Genomic DNA, 20,469 nt, shown 5'->3' on the forward strand with positions numbered 1-20,469 from the left:
TGCAGGGTAAGAAGATGGTGAGCGTGGAGGTCGGGAACCAAGAGGTGGTGGCGCATGAGTTCTGGCTGGCCGACATCAGCGATGCGTGCATCGTCGGCCTGGATCTGCTGGCCCACTGGGGTGCCACAATGGACATCGCCAACGCCACACTCTCCATTGGCTCCACCACCCTCGCCCTCCACGCCACCCCTAAGAAGAGACGGATGTCCCGGAGGACTCGCCGCCGAGCAGCCTTAGCCCACCCGCACAGCTCGCCGCCCCAGCCCACCAACGCTGAGCGCGGCTCGCCTGTCTCTGTTCGCCATGCCCCTCTGTCACAACCCACCTCACCCTCTATCGATACGTGTGATGCCGTTCGGACTGTGCAACGCCCCTGCCATGTTCGAATGGTTGGGTGCTGTTGGCTGTCCCCCGAAGCTGCTGTGTAGTGTACCTGGACGATCTCCTGGTACGTGCCAGCAGCTTCGAGCACGCCCTTGCTAACCTCCACGACGTGCTCACTGCGATTCGCCAGTCTGGGCTACGGTTGAATCCCCGGAAGTGCCAGCTGCTCCGGAGGTAGACGGCCTTCCTGGGGCATGTTGTGAGTGAGTGAGGGGTAGCCACCGACCCAGCTAAGGTGACTGCAGTGCAGGACTGGCCGACCCCGGCCGATGTAGGTGAGCTGTGCAGTTTCCTGGGGCTGGCGAGCTACTACCGGCGGTTTGTACGGGATTTCGCCTCCATTGCCAGTCCCCTCCATCGCCTCACTGACAAGAACCAGCCGTTCGTCTGGACTGACGAGTGCGCAGAAGCCTTTGCCCGGCTCAGAACGGCTCTCACGGAGGCCCCCGTACTGACATACCCAGACGTGCACCGCCCCTTCATAGTGGACACCAACGCCAGCAACGTGGGAGTGGGAGCCTTCCTCTCTCAGGAGGATAGTGACGGAGAGAGAGCGGTCGCCTATTACAGCGGCGCCCTGAGCCGGGCAGAGCGAAACTACTGCGTGACTCGAAGAGAGCTGCTGGCAGTGGTGAAGGCACTGAGGCACTTCAGGCCCTACCTCCAAGGCAGCCACTTCCACCTCAGGACTGACCACGCTTCGCTCACCTGGCTCCTGGACTTAAAGCACCCAGAGGGCCAAGTAGCACGGTGGTTAGAAGAGCTACAAGAGTGCGACTTCTGGATGGAGCACAGGGCTGGGCGACACCACACCAATGCCGACGCCCTGTCCCACCGTCCTTGTGCTGAACTGGACTGCCGGTACTGCTGCCGACAAGAAGAAAAAAGCCAGGTGGAGCCGGAGGTGGCTGCCGTTCACACCATCAGCGAGGCGAAGTGGCTGCCAGTGTCACCGGAGCAGCTGCGGGAGGACCAGGAGGCTGACGGCACACTAAATAAAGTGAGGGGCTGGCTGGAGGCGGAACGGCCGCCACAGTGGGCTGAGGTCTCGGCTGAGGGGCCCGAGCTCAAGGCCTACTACGAGCAGTGGAGGAGCCTTGAGCTGCGGGACGGGCTGGCGTATCGGCAATGGCGGACACCCGGGCTGGGTAGCGACCTCCTCCAACTCCTCATTCCCCGAGCGCTTCGACCCCAAGTCCTCGGACTGGTGCATGGCTCGGTGGGGGCGGGCCACTTCGGAAACAGTAAGACCTTGCGACGGCTGAGGGGGCGCTTTTACTGGCCTGGGTGCCGCCGGGACGTAGAGCTGCACGTTCACTGCTGTGACTCCTGTATGGCACGCAAGGGGCCTACCAGGCGCTCTCACGCCCCTCTCCAACGTTACGTGGTGGGGGCCTCGATGGAGCGAGTGGGGGTGGACGTCCTTGGCCCTTTCCCTGTCACTGAGGCTGGTAACCGCTACGTTCTTGTGGCTATGGACTACTTCGCGAAGTGGCCCGAGGCGTTGCCGGACGGTGCCGGACCAAAGTGCCACAACAACGGCGGGAAAGCTGGCCAAGGAGATGTTCGCCCGGTTGTGGGTCTCCGCTGAACTCCACAGTGACTAGGGGCAAAAAAAGTCTGCAGACGTCTGGGAGTGGCTAAGACACGGTCGACGCCACTCCATCCCCAGAGTGACGGTCTTGTTGAACGATTTAATAAGACCCTAACTGCACAGCTTGCCATCCTCGCCAGCCAGCAACAGCGAGACTGGGACCGCCATCTGCCCCTGGTCCTGTGGTCTTACAGAACTGCCGTACAGGAGTCCAGCCTCTGCACGCCCACCGCCCTGATGTTCGGGCGGGAGCTCCGGACGCCTGTGGACTTGGTGTTCGGGGCCCCGCCCGAGCACGGGGAACCAGCCCGTACAGAGGCATGCTACTTCCGCCAGCTGCTGGAATGGCTACGAGTGGCACACAACTTTTCTTGCCAGACCCAGGACACTGTGGGACTGCGGCAGAAGCGTGCCTACGACCAGCACTGCAAGGGGCAGGCCTTCAAGCCAGGTGATAGAGTGTGGATTCACTGCCCAGTTCTGCTTGGAAGCCGCCATTTTATGGAAGTGGAGAGAAACGTACGTCACCACGCATTTACGTAAAGACGGTGAGCATGCGCAGAAAGAACGCAGCCAGAAAAGAATCAGTTTCATCGTTTACATGGTACATTTTTCTTTTGATCGGTTTATGAAAAGGTTTAAACTACCCCTCTGCAACCGATTGAAATTTTAATCGGTTTTAAACCGATTTTAATCTGAATATTAGGCTCCATGTAAACCCAGCTAGTGTTGCTGTAACAGGGCAGACTTAGGGAGAAGCCACCCCATGTACCGTTATGTTAGAGCAGCACCCCTAAAAGTTTTGGAGATCCATGTCGTAAATATAGTCAGTGGCATTTAGTATTTTGAGATACTTGGAGTGACACATTGTATAGACATGTAGGAACAACTGGGGTTTTACAATAGGATACATATGGTAAAAAGATTTATGCCGTGAGAGCACATTGAGGGTTTTTTTTTTTACTGAATACAGATTTAACTAAGCTAAGTTTTTGTTTCTGAATGTTTTTTCAGCAGCCTGTGTAGGAAAGAAAAATGGGTTGCAAGCACCTTTATTTGAGTCTAAAAAGGTTTTTTATAAGATTACTTACATTTTTAAGCCTTAAAAAGGGTTTTAGGTGAAACTTGCGCATGTTATGCATTATATAAGGGGGTGTTCGATATCTGTAGACTGCAACATTTTTGAATGGTTTTAAAATCGTAGTGGTTAATTACACAGGTCTTTGTAAAATGGTGCATTTAAAAGGTATTTTAGGGTTCCAACATGTTGACGCTATGTATTCACATGTTGGAACAAATGGGCGTTTAGGGTGCACTGTACCCTCTGTGAATCTAAGCACATGGTAAACACCTTCCTGTTTTACCGCCAGGAAGAGTGCATTGAGGGTTTTATAACTGAATACACATAATTGACCTAAACTAAGTTTTGTGTTTTTCTTTACACCGTCAATATTGGAAGGCAAGTTTGATTTGCAAATAACTTCATTAGTCTAAAAAAAAGGTTTTTCTACTCTTACTTACATTTAAAGTGAAACTTGTACACGTTATGCATCATATAGGGATGTTTGATATCTAGAGACTGCAAAAATGTTTGAATGATTTTAAAATCATATTGGTTAATTACACAGATCTTTGTAAAATTGTGTATTTAAAACTATTTTTTAGCTATTGCCTGCATTGACACCTCGTATAGGAAGTACTGGATACTATATGGTAGATTAGCCTCTGTGAATAACACATTTACACAGGGGACCACAGAAATAGTTGGAGACAATGAAAGGGGTATTTTATGTATAATTTCTTCATGGATGTTTAAACCAGCAACCAATTAGGAAGGTCATGATATTTGAGTATGCGCCATTGGATCAGTTGTGATTTTGTCATGTTTTAAATACACTTATTTTGACTATGAAGTCAGGACAATAGGGAAAAGTAAAGAAACTTTTCAGCCAATCTTGATTTTCAATCAATCAATTTTTATTTGTATAGCACTCTTAACAAAGGAGCTTTGTCACAAAGCAGCTTTACAGAGAACCTAAAGTGACCTAGTGGTCGACATTCCGGCATGCCGAGATTACTGAACTCAAACATTCAGTGCTACTGCAACCAAAGTGTGAGATAAAAACAGAAACGCGTTGTTTTAGTTTCATTAGTCGACGATACACGACAACTATGCCGAAAACAGAGTTTCGCAGCCCCACCATTGTCGCTCTTGTCGTTCATTTAACACGCACCCCCTCCCTGCAGTCTCATCTACAAAACACCCCCCACCCTTGACATAATGGACAATATTGTCTATCTTGGCATTCATAAAAATATTCTTTCACCACTAAAAAATCATATTCTGTCATAGCAACAAGATAAACCCGACAATAGCCCTAAGATATACAGCACTGAAAAAGCTGCTCACTGAATAACGAAATAAACGAGAAAAGGTTTTTTAAAATGATACCATGGCATTCTACAGTCAATATCTGGGACTAAATATTGAATAAATATACAACCTTACTGTTGGTTTTACGTGTAGAGATGTCCCTTTTGAGACTGCGTGGTCATATATTGTCTTGGACAATCTGTTTGGGAAATATACGCACATTTGTGACGCCTGGGTATCTTCCAAAATAGCTGTGCTTAATACCACACCTGTTGTTTACGGCGTCGTCGCCCTTTTTAGTACAGTCGGGCTTGATTGACAATTCATTTATTCAGTAGGCGAAAGTATAAGCTTTCTAACGATGTATAACATATCTAATTCTGCTTTTGGAATAGTGTTTTATAGGTCAGCGTAATAGAAAATATTCTTAGCATCGCATTCACTTATGCATTCACTCTGTTAGCAGAAAATACGCTGCACCTAATGAAACGTGGTCACGATATTTCGTAATTTCTTGGAAAATACAATTATTATTGAGGACTTCTGGACATAGCTAAGCCATATGTTTGCTGATAGACCTAGCTGACATCGTTTTCCGGAGAAAAACAGAAGTGAATAGAAGGACGGAGTGTAGCACTGTGGGTAAGGAACTGGGCTTGTAACCGAAAGGTTGCAGGTTCGATTCCCGGGTAAGGACACTGCCGTTGTACCCTTGAGCAAGGTACTTTACTTGCATTGCTTCAGTATATATCCAGCTGTATAAATGGATACAATGTAAAATGCTATGTAAAAAGTTGTGTAAGTCGCTCTGGATAAGCGCGTCTGCTAAATGCCTCTAATGTAATGTAATGTAGAACAGTATCATTGATACTGTCTCTGTCTCTATCTACTGAACATAGATGAGATTTCATCATTGCTATGTAAGTATTACTGCTCAAAATATTTCGGTTATATACGTTATTTTTGAAATTGAGTATCTTTAAATAGGTTAGTGGTGTTATATAATGTGGATATTACACACTCTAATGTAAGTGTTAGATGGTAGTGTAACAGTTTTTGTGAAGCATGCAACAGTGATGACGTGAGAGTTGGAACATTGCCAAAACGTGGTGGACGGTTTAAAATTGTTTTCATGTTGTCCCATCCCCATACAAGAAAACATACGAGAGTACAGAGTATAGAAATACACACGAGTTAATCAATACACATTTAGGTACTGTACCGCATTGTGTGACAATATTTTTGCATTATTTTTTTAAATCTGATAGCAATGTTTCATCTTAAACCTTCATAAGGGGCTCATTTATATGCTTTATAATGGACAAAAAAACATTTTATTCAATTTTGGAGAGATTGTGGATATGTTTCTGGACCCCTAGATATTTTAGACCACTGTACTGACTGAATTTCCACTTGAAAATTATGCAACAGTGATTTTTTTGAGTCAAAACAGTTGATTTGTAGTGAAATACGTGAATATGTTGTGATTTACAGCAATGCATAATTTAGACATTTTGGATAGATTTGGAGATGCTGGGTACACTGCTTAGTTTTTGCTTCATACATCTATAGTAGTTTTACATATCCACCCTTAGATTTTATGAACTTGTGGTCAAGATGTTTTTGATCTAGCACATGTATAGTTTAACCTGCTATTGTGATGTTCTGTGTAAAGACCCACACGCAGACCAGGGAAATCCAAAAAACGTTGTCTTTAATCAGTCCGAGGTTCGAAGCCAGGTAATCAGAGAGAGGACGGTGCCGAATCGAGTTTCCAAAAGAATAGTGAAAAGACAGGCAAAAAATCAAAAACCAGGAGATCAGAATGGCGAAGGTACAAAGGGACAGGCAAAAGAGAAGTCAAGGCAAAGCGAAGGTCAAACCAGAAGCAAACAAAACCAAAAGGGGCAGGCAATGGTAAATGGTAAATGGACTGCATTTATATAGCGCTTTTATCCAAAGCGCTTTACAATTGATGCCTCTCATTCGCCAGAGCAGTTAGGGGTTAGAGGTTAGGTGTCTTGCTCAAGGACACTTCGACATGCCCAGGGCGGGATTTGAACCAGCAACCCTCCGACTGCCAGACAATCGGTCTTACCTCCTGAGCTATAGCTATGTCGCCCACAATGTCGGCAAACTCGAAGTCGGGCAAAGGGGTGTCGCAGGAATCTCGATAGACAAAGGCTTACTAATAATCGGCACAATGAATTCGATCAACGTTCTGACCATGAGCTGGTGGAAAAGACTGACATTTATACACTGGGGAAGGTAACAATCAAGGAGGGGTTAAGTGAGTGAGGGAGGAGTAACATTAGGAAAACTAGTTCAATGACAGGGGACTGACAAAACGCGGACTGGAATCACATAGACAACATGATAATAGACGGCCTGGGTGAAGCAGGTAAAACAAGTGCAGAGAGAGAGGTGCAGTTAGAGCAAGAGACAGGTGCAGGCAATTGCAGAACTCAGCATTAGAGCAGGCTAGAAAGAAAAGGGGCGGAGCTACAGCGCAGCATGGAAAAGGGGAGACTGGTTAATGTATTAGTATAGTGATCTAAACTATCCAAAACCCAAAACTAGTGTGTGTTAGTCCATTAGTAATATTCACATGTTAGTATATTAGTGAGGTTAGTACGTTACAATCTATAAATTAGTAGGGATTAGTAGAAATTAGTAAAACTAGAAATAGGCAGGAAGTAAGTAAAGCGAGACTGGAAAGAAGGGGGGAAACCACGAAAACCCGGAACCACCCGAATAGTGAAATCACACAAGTACAGGGGAGTGAAGCAGCTCAGGGAACACAGACACAGAGACAGTACTGGGGAGACAAGTGACCGGAAATACAGACTACAACACATATATATATATATATATATATATATATATATATATATATATTCATAATTATGTAATATGTATAATGTAATCTCCCAAGCTAGGGTCTTGCTACCACGAGAAATAAAGCACTTTAGTTTTATGAATGGATGTTTTTAAATTATGGTGAAAAAGGAGACGTGAGCCTGGATGGTTCGAGTCCCCAACTGCAATGGAATTTTGAAGCCTCGGGGCCTCTGGTTTAAAACTGAGATGTTTTGGCACTCATTCTGCTGTGGATAAACTTTGTGGACAACCACTCTGGCCAGATATGCGGGATACCAGACATGCAGGATAATTCAAGTTACGTTATTAATTAATGACAATGTAACAGTGTACTTTCACTCATTTCAATTCAATTCAAAAACTATTCATAAACCGTGCCCTCGAATTACAAATCCGTATTCCAGGGCATGGTTTACAAATCCACTCTGTAGACATGATCTTGGCGAAGCCTAGATAATGAGCACTACACTACATACCTGATTATCTATATCTCTTCCAGCAATAGATGGCCTAATGTAATACTCTTCCTCAACTTCTTTGATGACAGACTGTCCGATTTACACCTCTAATTACTCATTTGTGAAACAAAAAAAAACCTGCAGGGTGAACAGGTCTCCAAATGAAATTTATTTAAGAATTCCACATGCTTTCTTGCACATTTTTGAGAAAATAGAACATTAAAAGTGTTTATTGGGGTTTTTACACAAATATGTGGTTGTTTAACATTTAAAAGGCCATGTTTTTATTACTTCTGATTCCCACAACATCCTAAGTTCATAAATATTATGAGGCAATAGGCTATGTTTCAAAACTAATTTCTTTAAATAAAGTACACAGCTGGATCAATTCCAACAGTTGTATTTCTAAATTGTAGTGTTTTTGTTATATAGGGGATTTATTACCATTTTAAAATCATGGCACACATGAAAACACGTTTTCTTTAACCACTGCCCAGTGGCAGAGCTTGATTATTAGGACAGGGGGTGCGGAGCCAGTTTAGGAGGCCCCGATGACCCGATTATTTTAGAAATATCATTGTGACTGAACACTGCGCGTCTGTATCAGCATATCGTACTTTATTACAGAAATCTAGCTTGTATGCTATGACCACAGAAATTGCACAAACATGGTTAGGCTACAAAAAAGTCTCTGACGCATGGAATTATAGGTGTCACCCATAGTCCTTTGATGCAGAACCCTGCGAAGATGGCCAAAGACTAAAACATGGCTGGTAACAATAGCCCAATCTACTCTTTCGTGAGAGAAGTGTGAAATTGTTTTTGTTTCCTTGTTTGTCTAGTCACCCTAGCTACCGTGTTAATACTCAAAACAGACAGGGTGATCAATTGCTGAAGTAATTGTGCCTTTTACCGATTTTAGGTGCATTTTTAGATGCTATGCCTACATTTAGATTAGGGAACAATAGACACACAATTGTAAAGTGTCATATGCCCAACATGAACGAGTTCGAAAATTTGTTCATGTCTGAGCTGCCATCCAACTGACCTGCCAGTTCTCTCCATTGAACTCTATAGACCTGATAAAAAGAAACTTGAACTGGTAACGTTGGTCTGACCTGGCCGGCAACCAGTTAGCAAAAAGATGTAGCCAAAAACTTCCCATTTGCGATGTATTGGTAGCTTGAGGTTATCATTAATGTCGAGCCATGTAAATGCATGTTTGCGATGTGATATGATTGCTATGCATTACGTGAAGCAGGGTTGTACAACTAGTTAACTTTAAAAGCTAATAATGAAGCTATTTGCTTATGAATACTATATGTTCTTAGCCAATCAGCTAAAAATACACAAGCAAAGTTGTTATTGTTAGGCTATCTGTTTCAAACAATTCATATTGAGTTTTATGATAAAATGTTATCCGTTCAGTTGCCCTACTACAAGAAACACACCTCATTGAGGCTATGTCAGTGGAGTCACTTTATCAGTTCTGAGAACTTCTGACCATTCTGAGCCTCTGAGGCTGACTCAAATGATTTTTCTCTGTATTACGTTCAGCGCTTAGTTGCATTGCATTAGCGTTAGTCAGTAGCTATGCGGTGGTATGCATTCATAAGCCAGCCTTGCTCAGTGAATGAATAAATATTCCCTCATAGAATAGTTGATACGGATATTCTCCAAATTTGAAAGAAATGATAAAATATCAAAGTTTGTCTGGTTAATTCATTGCCATTTTTCATTGCTTTTCTAAAGGACACATCAACAGCGAAACCCTACCTGCTCTACTTGCCACTTCAGTTAAATAAACACACTAGTATGTGGGTCTGAGAAATCAGTTTGCAGTATTAATTGTTCTACTGCCAGTTAAAAATTAGCAAAATATTTACTGTGAAGATTTATTTAAAACAGCTCTGGCATTTCAGTAATCTCCCGTTTCAGTTGTTCATAATTTAATCATGTCAGATAATTTATGATGGATTTTTTTAACCATTACCCTAAATTATTGTAGTCTACATCAAAACTCACATGTAGCCTACTGATATAAGACAATGTACTGGCCTGTGGATTAAGTTCATTGTTCATTGTTTTAGAGCATTGCAAATGGATACATTTATCTCATTGGCAACAGACCATCCACAGACCAAGATTAGGTTATTTTACATTAAATAAATGAGAAGTTTGATTAATTTGTCAATAGCCTATTTATGCATTAAAAACAAACTAAATAGCAAAAGCAAATAGTCTACAATACAGACCAATCTGGCATGTGCTTATAAATCCGTGTTTGAGTCCAGTTTCTTTTCCATTAATCATTTGCCATAGGACTGAATTGTGGGTATACAATCTTCAGATGGCGACTGTAGCAGCAGCAGAGGCGTCACTAAGGGGGGTGCGGAGGGGGCAGACCACACCGGGTGACACTATTAGAGGGGGGTGACACCGAAATGACTGGCAATAAATTTTTTGTGCAGTGTTCAACTTGTCGTGTAGCCACGAGTTGAAACAGCTAATTTCTCAGATGCCGGTTGATTTAATTAGCGGTATTAATGTGATGAGAACTCTTTGTCGTTTGAATGCATAACACGCAATTCGTTGTGCCCACATCCGCCAGCCCCCGATAGACCCCCCCCCCTCCCAGTCGACAACATTGGGAGACTCCAACAGCACCCCCCCGGGGTCGATAACATTGGGTGACATGAACGGTCAACCGCACCGGGTGTCACCATCCGTAGTGACACCACTGAGCAGCAGTGCACAATAAATTATTGACTGTGTTACATTTATGATGCATTACACTTTTGTTCCCTATATCCTAAGTGCAACTAACATGGATGACATTAGACTGTGCTCAAAACTATCTGACTAGGCTATTGTTCAATGTCACAGTCTGACCACAAAGTTGAATTGAATAACCTTTATAGACACATATTTCACTAAAATACACACAAAAATGCTATGGGTAACAAGCACGTCCCTATTTACAGCTTGTCACTAAAATGTATTTTCCTCCTTTCCCATTAAAATAATAGCAGCGGTAATTTGAGCAAGCCACTGTTCTGGTTTTCTTGTCCCACAGTTGAAGTGTTAACTGTCAGAAATGTCAGAATTACCTTATGTATCTTACTGTAAAGCCCCAGTAGTTCCTACATGTCTTTACGATGTGTCACTTTTGGTATCTCAACATACTAAATGCCACTGTGAATATATATTTTTTTCAGTACAATTATTGAGGGGGACAAGTTTAACTTTCTTGGGGGGACATTCCCTCGCTTCCTATGCCCCTGTGTAAAGTTACTGTAACATGTACAGGGTTCCCAAGCATGGGTATAAATAATGATTGTAGATCATACTGAGATTATTTTTTCATCATTTGTAAGGAAGGAATTAGCTTTTTAGAAAAGCGACACTTTTGGCAAATTTCTATTTCCATTCTATTTTCAAGTGCTTTTACCTTACTGGAAATAATGCATTGGCTTTTCCTAGACTATGTACAGAGAGTGGATTTAATTCTTATGGGTCAAGAGGGGGATTTTGGTGATGTCACTTCCGTTACTGTAGTATTAGAAGTTGTTTGACTTGTTTGCAGAAAGTTATTGAATTATAAAATACCATACTCATCAGCCTGGGGTGTCAATTATAGCACTGCACCTTGAATCAATGGCAGATAAATAATTTAAGACAGTTTTATTTTTAGATGTTGGTGTCTAATTTAATGTAAATTGGGCTTTAATGGTTTTTAATATAATTTGATAATTATGTGTAGGCGTATATAATGTTTAATTTCAATATTATCATATCACAGGGGTTCCTAAACTAAGGTCTGCTAAAGAAACTCCTAAGAACCATATTTCATCTTTTATTTTAAAAAGTCTATATTAGATTTAAATTTGTGTAAATTGTGAACGGAAATTGTAATTAGATATACACGATAATAGTGTTTCATGCATTTCATGATGACACATTGACATTGCATTTACCAAATTACAGACACACAGTCAATCCATCGCCACATCTCCCCAGGTAAACTCACTAATCTTTGACTGCTATACAAATCATTGGCCTTATACATATTTTTGTTTCATGATACAACCAGCAGTGGACATGTTACAATGTTTGCACATGCTCATACTTTATGTACACTTACAATTTGCTTGGTAGGCACTACAGTGTGTACAGTGTTGATGGTAGAGCTCTATCATTATTAAATGAGGGCTACATTACATTAGTGCCATTTGACAGATGCTGTTATCCAGAGTGACTTACAATGAGAAGAGCGAGTGTAGCAGGCTAGAGTGTAGCAGTAACAATATTTCTATTAATTAAATAACCACTCAGAGTGATGTGAACTTTTATATATTGTGGTGAAAAGAGATTTCAGTGAAACACCAGGGACGTAGTAGGTGTGTGTAGTAAACAGAGACATCCTCTTTTGGAAGTTATGAACATTAAATTGGCTATATAAATGCACACTTTCTGACCTTGCAATTTGAGGAAATAAATGCCCATTTTCCCCTAACTATTAACATTTAGCACTGCAATTTCCAGTTTTCTTTAAATAATGACAAACGGATAAATCTTTATAAATCAAGCCCTAAGTTGAGTTCAGCTCTGCCCTAATTGATCAATGGGTGCAGTCAGTTGGAGAGCTTGTCCTTGGGCCTGGTGCCATTATAAATGGGTACCAACTAATGAAGGAGGGGAAGAACGAACCAGAACAAACGCTACAATCTATCAGCTCTGATTCACCAGTCTAATGGCTTGGAATATGAATTACACTTTCTACAAACTCTGGCCTGCCAGAGAGTTCTTGCATTACATTGTAAAGAGTGCAAGCCTTTTACCTGATGAAATAAAGTTAAAAAGTACGACTGGTGTAGTCCTAAAGACTTTCATTGTGATATTTAATGAGATATTATTATCTCTTTTTTTTTTTTTGAGGAAGAGTAAGTGTTTTGCAACTAATATTTGTAACAAAGATTAAACTGAAGACAGTAAATATAAGGAGGTTCAGCTTGCCAAATCCAAAACAGAAGAAGGTAAACATGGAAAACAAGTGGGAGTCCAAGGCACTTTTAATGGTGAAGTTACTTTACTTAAACATGGCAAGAAGATTTTAAAACCACGCTGGATTTCACATGGGCTTCATCAAAATCATGTTATATATTCACCATCATCAATTGTCATTTACAAATTAGTTGATGGAATAATTTGATAAAATATAATTATATGTAATTATAATTACATGATTAGATTTTTTTTTTTTAAGTTTGGTTAAACAAACAGATATTAATAATTAGTCACACACCATGTATGACAAGGAAATAAGAAAGTAAATACATAAATTGACCCCCAGAAACATACTGGCTTTCAGTTGGTGAATTCAATATACTTTGGCTTTTAACAAGTGTTTAAGTTTGTCCGTGTCTAAATGGAGCACGTCACGACTTCAATAGCCACTTCTTTGAACAAATCATGATTAGTGTAAATGGGTGGATAAATGTAACATTAGCCATTTCCCCTAGTGAGGTGTAGATGATTATTTCTTTCTGTCTTAGTTTGGTCATGTATTTGCTGTCCATTCTTATTTTTATTGCTTCCAGAAACAATAAAAAAATTGTCAGAAACAGAGAAACAATATTTATAATTCTGCTATTATAGTGAAAATGTAAAATAATACAAATCATTGTGCTTAATTAATTTGATTGATTGTCAAATGGCTTCAGTTTGTGGAATGTAGACAGAAACTTTGTAGAGACATCATTAGTTTCCCCCATTTAAAGATTAATCATGAAAAGCTCTGGCTCTTTAATTCTGTAATTTGTATATTTAATAGGGTGCTGCAGAATCTATGACAGTAATTAGCATTTCCTGAAAACTCATTAATACGCAACAGCTTGATTAATGCAGCAATAATTCTAACATGACTGAAGTTATTCAGGTTATGTATGAACCAGATTAAAGCCAAACAATTCTGTTTGTTTTAATTATGATGGATATAATATACTAACAAAAAATAAATAAATAAAACCCAAAAATCTGTCTTCCTAGAGTGTTAGACAAACCATTTGCCTGTTTCATCACCTTTTAATTAAATTTTATTTTTTTCATTTTATTTGAATGACTGAAATATCGGAGAGTCATTAAAAAAAAGCCTTATATTTAGTCCGTGTTAACCTGGTTATCTTATCGTTTACCTATACTCTTTTAACTATCATATTAGAAGCTTTATATCTGGGAGGTAGAGAAGAATCAGGAGCACCAAAGCACTAAATAGCACTGTTTTTCATTCAATTTTTTTTTTAAATTTGTGCCAATCAGTAACCCATGGTGACTGTTTTGTCACCAGAACAGCTAAAGCATATATGCTTATCTGAGTCACTATAGCCTACACTACACTACTACAGGACAGTTTGCATCAATTGCAGGATAGGCATATCTCTCACTTATGTCAACTGGTAGCCGACTGGGACCAGGTGCATTGAAAGACAGTGAACTACAGGGCTCAGCCTGCACTGGTGGTGAACATATTTACTGAGCCTTTCAGTTTCAGACATTGATGTTTATTTAATTTGAATGGTATGGCAGGAAAATTTGTATTTATGTATGGAGGATTAGTCCTGAGTGAAGACATATGGCATAAGTTATTCTCATTTTTAGTACTGTCTTTTTTGTTCTGTTTGTATTTTAATCCATTATATTTTTTTAGCGCATGGTTAAACCATCAGCAAATTATTCATTAGTCCTTTTTGGACATACAAGTATATAAAAATAACACAGACTAAGATCTTACAACTGTTACATTCGAGTTGAAAATTCAAATGGCATACTGTTTATGTCCACTTTACATTCAAAACAGGAGACCAAGGATTCTTCATGAAGCTAATAAACTCCAGTGGTTACTCTAGGTATTGCAGTTTAGTAAGTCTGGTGCCAAAAAGCAAATTTCCCTATTGAAGTCCATTGAAAACTACAAATTTACCCTGGCCAAATTAAATTATTCTGGACAGTACTTTTAAACTCTAAAATTTCTTTACACTGAACTAATTACTCTCCAGGCACTGTTTTTTTTTCCCACAGAAGAAAATATAAGATTTATTGCATTCCAGTTTGGTCCGCATGGTTTTACGTTACAGTGCACACAACTGCTCACACGTGTACACCCGCACATGAACGAATATAAGGCTGCGATGGACTTATCAATGTTGAAAGGGGTCGAACTGAGAGAGTTGCCTGCACAGAACCAATGTATCAGAATACATTTAGTATTTAATCTTGACCTAGGATTACATGACTCTACCATTATTATTGTTAGGGGTCCAAGCAGCAAAGCTGGTGGAACCCTATTGTATCTGTTAGGATTATTAGGGGTCCAAGCAGCGAAGCTGGTGGAACCCTATTGTATCTGTTAGGATTATTATTATTATTATTATTATTCTTATAAGTGTCTGAGGCTCAGCAACCATGAGTCCTACAGCAACTAAATTTGGTAGGTGGGTTCCTATGGCCCCCCACTACTCAGGCACTAAAAATCACCTATGTCGGCCAGATGGTGGCGCTATAACAAAGGGTCATGCGTAAAAGGCCATAACTCCCACACCATAAGTCCGATCAACACAAAACTTCATCGACCGATGCATCTGAATGTGCTCTACAACTTTGCTATTGAGACTACCTATGTCCGCCATATTATTTGCCGCCATTTGGACGTTTTTATTAGTTGCGGCGTGGTAGCGCTGTAGCTCCGAATCTAAGGTGTTACGACATCTAGTAAACTTCTTTATGGCAAGCAGCTAGAAGACATCCATGCCAACGCAACTAAAGCCGCGTTTCCACCAAAAGTACCCGGAACTTTTAGTCCCAGGAACTACTTTCCAAGGAACTAAAAGGTTCCTTCAGCCCATTGTTGTCTGCGTTTCCACCGCAGTCTAAAGTCCCGCGAAGATTAGGCAAATTAGCCCACTTACGTATGAAAAAGCGATGTTGTCGTCGGTCCATCTGTCCTATGATTTCTTTTGTAACCCCATACTACCACCGAAGTAGCCTACATTATTTTCTAATAACCGGGACAGCCCGGAGGGGTTTATTCCACTTACATACAACGGGTTACCAACAATGACTATATATATGGTTACTTTTGTATTCATTGATTTTTATCGATTTAATCACCTGAAATTGAAATATTCTTCCGTAGCCGTTAGGGAATATTTTACCGTTGTCAAGCAAAACTGTCGTTGGTAGTTGAACTTGGACCGTTGTTATGCAACAAATAAGTTATAACAGACCAATAGTCAGATTGTAACTGTTTTATATATCCTCTCAAACACATTAATTATGTTTTTATGCGAACATTCACTTTCATGTCTTGACATCAGAGAATGCATTCACATTCCACAAATAACTGGCAACAACAGCAGAAAACATGCACACGTTGTAAACAATTTGCTGTTGAATTGATTACTTTCTCATCGTCAATTCCATATAGGCTAATCGCAAAATGACAAGAATAGAATGAAAACTCGGACTTGCGTGAAAATTTAAATTAGCAGTGGTACAGCCACTGTTTGCTTTCCTTCAAAGTTACTGCTAGTCGAGCAGCGAAGTGTGCCCTCCAGATGCGAACCATGCACCATAAATTAGTCCATAGTCTTCCTGGTCTTTTTGTGAAATTGAAGAATGGCAGAGTAAAATTATGTCAATCTGAAAAAGCAAAAGGGACGATTACTAGAATTAACCTGTTATTTTACCCTGACAAAAAGTGCGGAAGGTGATTTCCAGTTTGCTTTTTACTGTATTACCAATGTAAATTATGCAGAACTACCGCATACCTCACATAACTGTATCAAACGTTTTGAGTCAATTACAACGGGCTAACAAAGAAAATCCGGAAGAAAATATTCAGCAACCGAATTAAACCGTTTGAATGTTTTGGTACGTAGGCTAATATGCTGTCCCAGCACGAATGCTTAGCATTTTATAAAACGAATACTAAAGCAAGAAAAGAACAGAAGAGCACACGTTATAATTCCAAGACGTTGGCAGGCTATAACCAAAAGTAGGCTACTGCGCCGCATAACATACAAGTTTGATTTCAAGTTATTATGAAAATAAATCGGTTTGCGGCTGCAGATTTTTTAAAATGGCGGTTGAAATAAAACACTGCAAGTAGTCGACCAATCAGAAATTTTCAGCGCTTGCGCCCCACCCCAAAGGTTCTGGTACTTTTGGAAAGTACTACCCCCGGAGCAGGGACTTTTTGGGGGGTAAAATAAAGTCCCCGGAACTTAATTTAGACCCTGGTTCCTGCGGTCGAAACGCACTGAGTTCCTCAAAAGGTTCCTAGTTCCGGGGTAAAGTTCCTGCGGTGGAAACGCGGCTTAAGTAATCCGAGACCGCAGGGTCTCGTTTTTATCAGTGAGGGGAGGGTCTGAATGTCGGGGAAGCAATGGAAGACAGTGCCAGCCAGAGTGCATGCAAGGCTACTAAAAGTTTGTTAGTAAAAGCTTTTAGAGAGGATGAATAATTACTTTTCTTTGGCATGGATCAATTTGAAGACAGTATCTGGTGAGTTTGTTTAGTCTTTGAATCTGTCATTATGCTGAGAAATAGCTAAACCATTTTATTGATAGTATTTTAGTTTCTGTGCAAACGCGCAAAAACACGCTGGTATAATAAAACAATGACGGTAATACATATATAGTCCGCTTTGTTCCGCTGCTACCATAACATAAACTATCTTGTGTCTACAGCTGCAGTTTCTCGCTGCAATTACTAATATTGAATATAAACAAAAGACGCAATTTATGCTGTAGTCTGCCAATGTCTAAATAAATAATACGGTACTCTGAGCGCAGTAGGCAGGTAGCAGGGGTGGCGAGTTGATATTTTGTTTTTTGCTACTAAAAGTTTGTTAGTAAAAGCTTTTTGAGAGGATGAATCATTACTTTTCTTCGGCATAGATCCATTTGAAGACAATATCGGGTGAGTTTGTTTAGTCTTTGAATCCGTCATTATGCTGAGAGAAATCGTATTCTCAATTTAATCTCTAAATTGACTGTAATCTTAGGGTTGTCACTACGTAGTTGTTTCGTAGGTGACTTAGTCTTAACTCGTCTTAACTATTGCTTGTATTTTTGCATAGACTGCGTTGTTGCTGTTCTTGTTTGTGTTAGTGTTAATCAGTTTAACCTACAAGGTCCAAGTTGAACTATGCGGTTGTTCCCTGCACTTGGAACGGTGCTTCTCTCTAGGGTTTTCAACACACTTGTTCGTGGTTATGGTTATACACTTTGTTGTACGTCGCTCTGGATAAGAGCGTCTGCCAAATGCCTGTAATCTAATGTAATGTAATATTCCGTAGCAACAAGATAAACCCGACATTAGCCCTAAAATATGCCAATACAGCAGTGTACACTGAATAACAAAATAAGCAAGACTAACTTTTTAAAAAATTATACCATGTTATTCTACAGTCAATATCTGGGACTAAACATTGAATAAATATACAATCTTACCATTGGTTTTACGCGTAGAGATGTCCCTTTTGCGACTGCGTGGTCATATATTGTCTTGGACAATCCGTTTGTGCAATATACGCGCATTTGTGATCCCGGGGTAGGCTACCTTCAAAAATAGCTGTGCATAATACCACACCTGTTGCTTACGGCGTTGTCGCCATTTTTTGTACAATTTGGCTTGATTGACAATTAATTTATTCAGTAGGTGAGAGTATAAGCTTTCTAACGATGTATAACATGTCTGATTTTTCTTTTGGAATAGCATTTTATAGGTCAGCGTAACCGAAAATTTTCTTATCTGCCAATGTCTAAATAAATAATACGGTAGGCTACTCTGCGCACAGCACGCAGGTCACGAGTTAATATTTTGTCTCGTTTCGTTTTTTCTCAATGTCGTATTTATTATTTGAAATGTGTATTTATGTGTTGTTATTTTATAAGTCTCTGTGGTGCTCTGAAATGTGCATTCTCTGCTAAGCTTAGCAATGGATTGGAATATGTGTCTGATGTAGTGTTGCACGGTATACCAAAACCAGCACTTTTTCGGTACTTAAAAAAAAAAAGAAACGGTTCGGTATTAGAATATTCTGACGTTCGGTAGTTTTGAGTCAAATGTAAAAGCCATGGAAATTTGCCTCCCGCATTACTGATTGAGAGGATGAAAAGTGTAATTTGTCAGAATCTTTGCTAGATGGCAGTAGCAACTAAGGTTGCCAAGTGAGGTGACGTGCGCTTGTGCATTCACTTCGCTGATACAGCGCAAGCTGCAACTCAGTTGACTTCAGTAGCAATAGGTGTTCTAATTTGTAAATATTTTATTATAGGAAGATGCTGTATTGTTATTAAAATATGCTGTTTTTACATCTATTTAAAAGTGAAAGACCTGTTTAAAGATTATTTAGTTTAAAATTGTTACATTTTTGAAATATATGTAATATATTTTTCTATTGTTTAGTGTTGTAACACTATAGGCTAGTGTGACGCTTTTTTTAGTTGCGGCATGGAAACGCTGCAGCTGTACATACACGCTGGGCCATCTAAGTGTTACGACATGCCATCTAAGTGTTACGACATAGTAAAGGCCTTTACGGGAAGCGGCCAGGACACATCCATGGCGACACAACTAAGTCATCCGACAGCTTCTCTTAGCACAAAATTGGTCATAAGTCATCAATTTTTTATATAATCATCATGATATTCAGTAGATATGTTGGGTGAAGGTATATGATCATGAGGACAAAGCCATTTTAAAATCGCTCTATAGGGGGCGCGATGGTGCCAATGCTTGGACCCCTCCCAACGCCGCTTGCGGCTTTAATTTTGATTATATTGTTATTTTGACATTATTGCTATTAATAGTACTAATAATAATAATAATGGTGATGAATCGGGATGAATAAATTAAGATGCTGATTCCACCGTATTATTTTTGAATACACTGTCATTTTGATATTGCTACTTATTGCCAACTTTCATTAATAATGTAACTAATTGCAGTATTTCTATCTTCACGTGATGAAGGTGCTGATGAAGACTGAGTTATCACATATGAAAAATAAATCGGCCAACATAAATAAAAAGGAGAATAGCTATATTTAATTTGCTCTGAAAATTTTTAAGATGATGCTATTGTGATGATTAAGGTGAAGTGGTGATGATGAAGATGATAAACATGTCAATTATGAAGACGACATATGAATATAAAATAATGCATATAACTAATTTATCAACAGATTTGACATAATTTTTGCATTTTATCCATTTATTTATTATTTATTGGCTACCTCAAAGTTCAATGTGCTGAAAGGTCGAAATTGATCCTGTGTGCTGTGATAGACTGAACATCACGTCAGTGGCTACAGGAGTGGTTTTTAAGTCACTTTGTGGTCCCCTTTTAATTGTGAGCTACTACTCACCATTTTTTGAAGGATACAAATGTTAATTTTTCAGTTAATATGCAATCTCTTAAAAAACACAGACATAAAGCATAACTGACAGGGACAGTTTTGAAATTATGGGTAACACTTATCAACACTAGACAATGACATATTCTTGAATTATTTTAACCTTGTGCTGCTTAGATTATGTCAGTACCAGAGTTCAGGATAGAAGAACTTCTCCCATGCCTGCTTGCATTCAGTTATCAGTCAAAGGTCTTGACAAACTTTGATTGAATCCAGGCCCTGTCCGTTTATTTGTTTATGATAAATATAATTGAAAAAGGATACCTGAATGAACAGCATATGTGCACCCACCTCTGATGGC

Source organism: Anguilla rostrata, chromosome 1 (genome assembly GCF_018555375.3).
Source record: "Anguilla rostrata isolate EN2019 chromosome 1, ASM1855537v3, whole genome shotgun sequence".
NCBI lineage: Eukaryota > Metazoa > Chordata > Actinopteri > Anguilliformes > Anguillidae > Anguilla > Anguilla rostrata.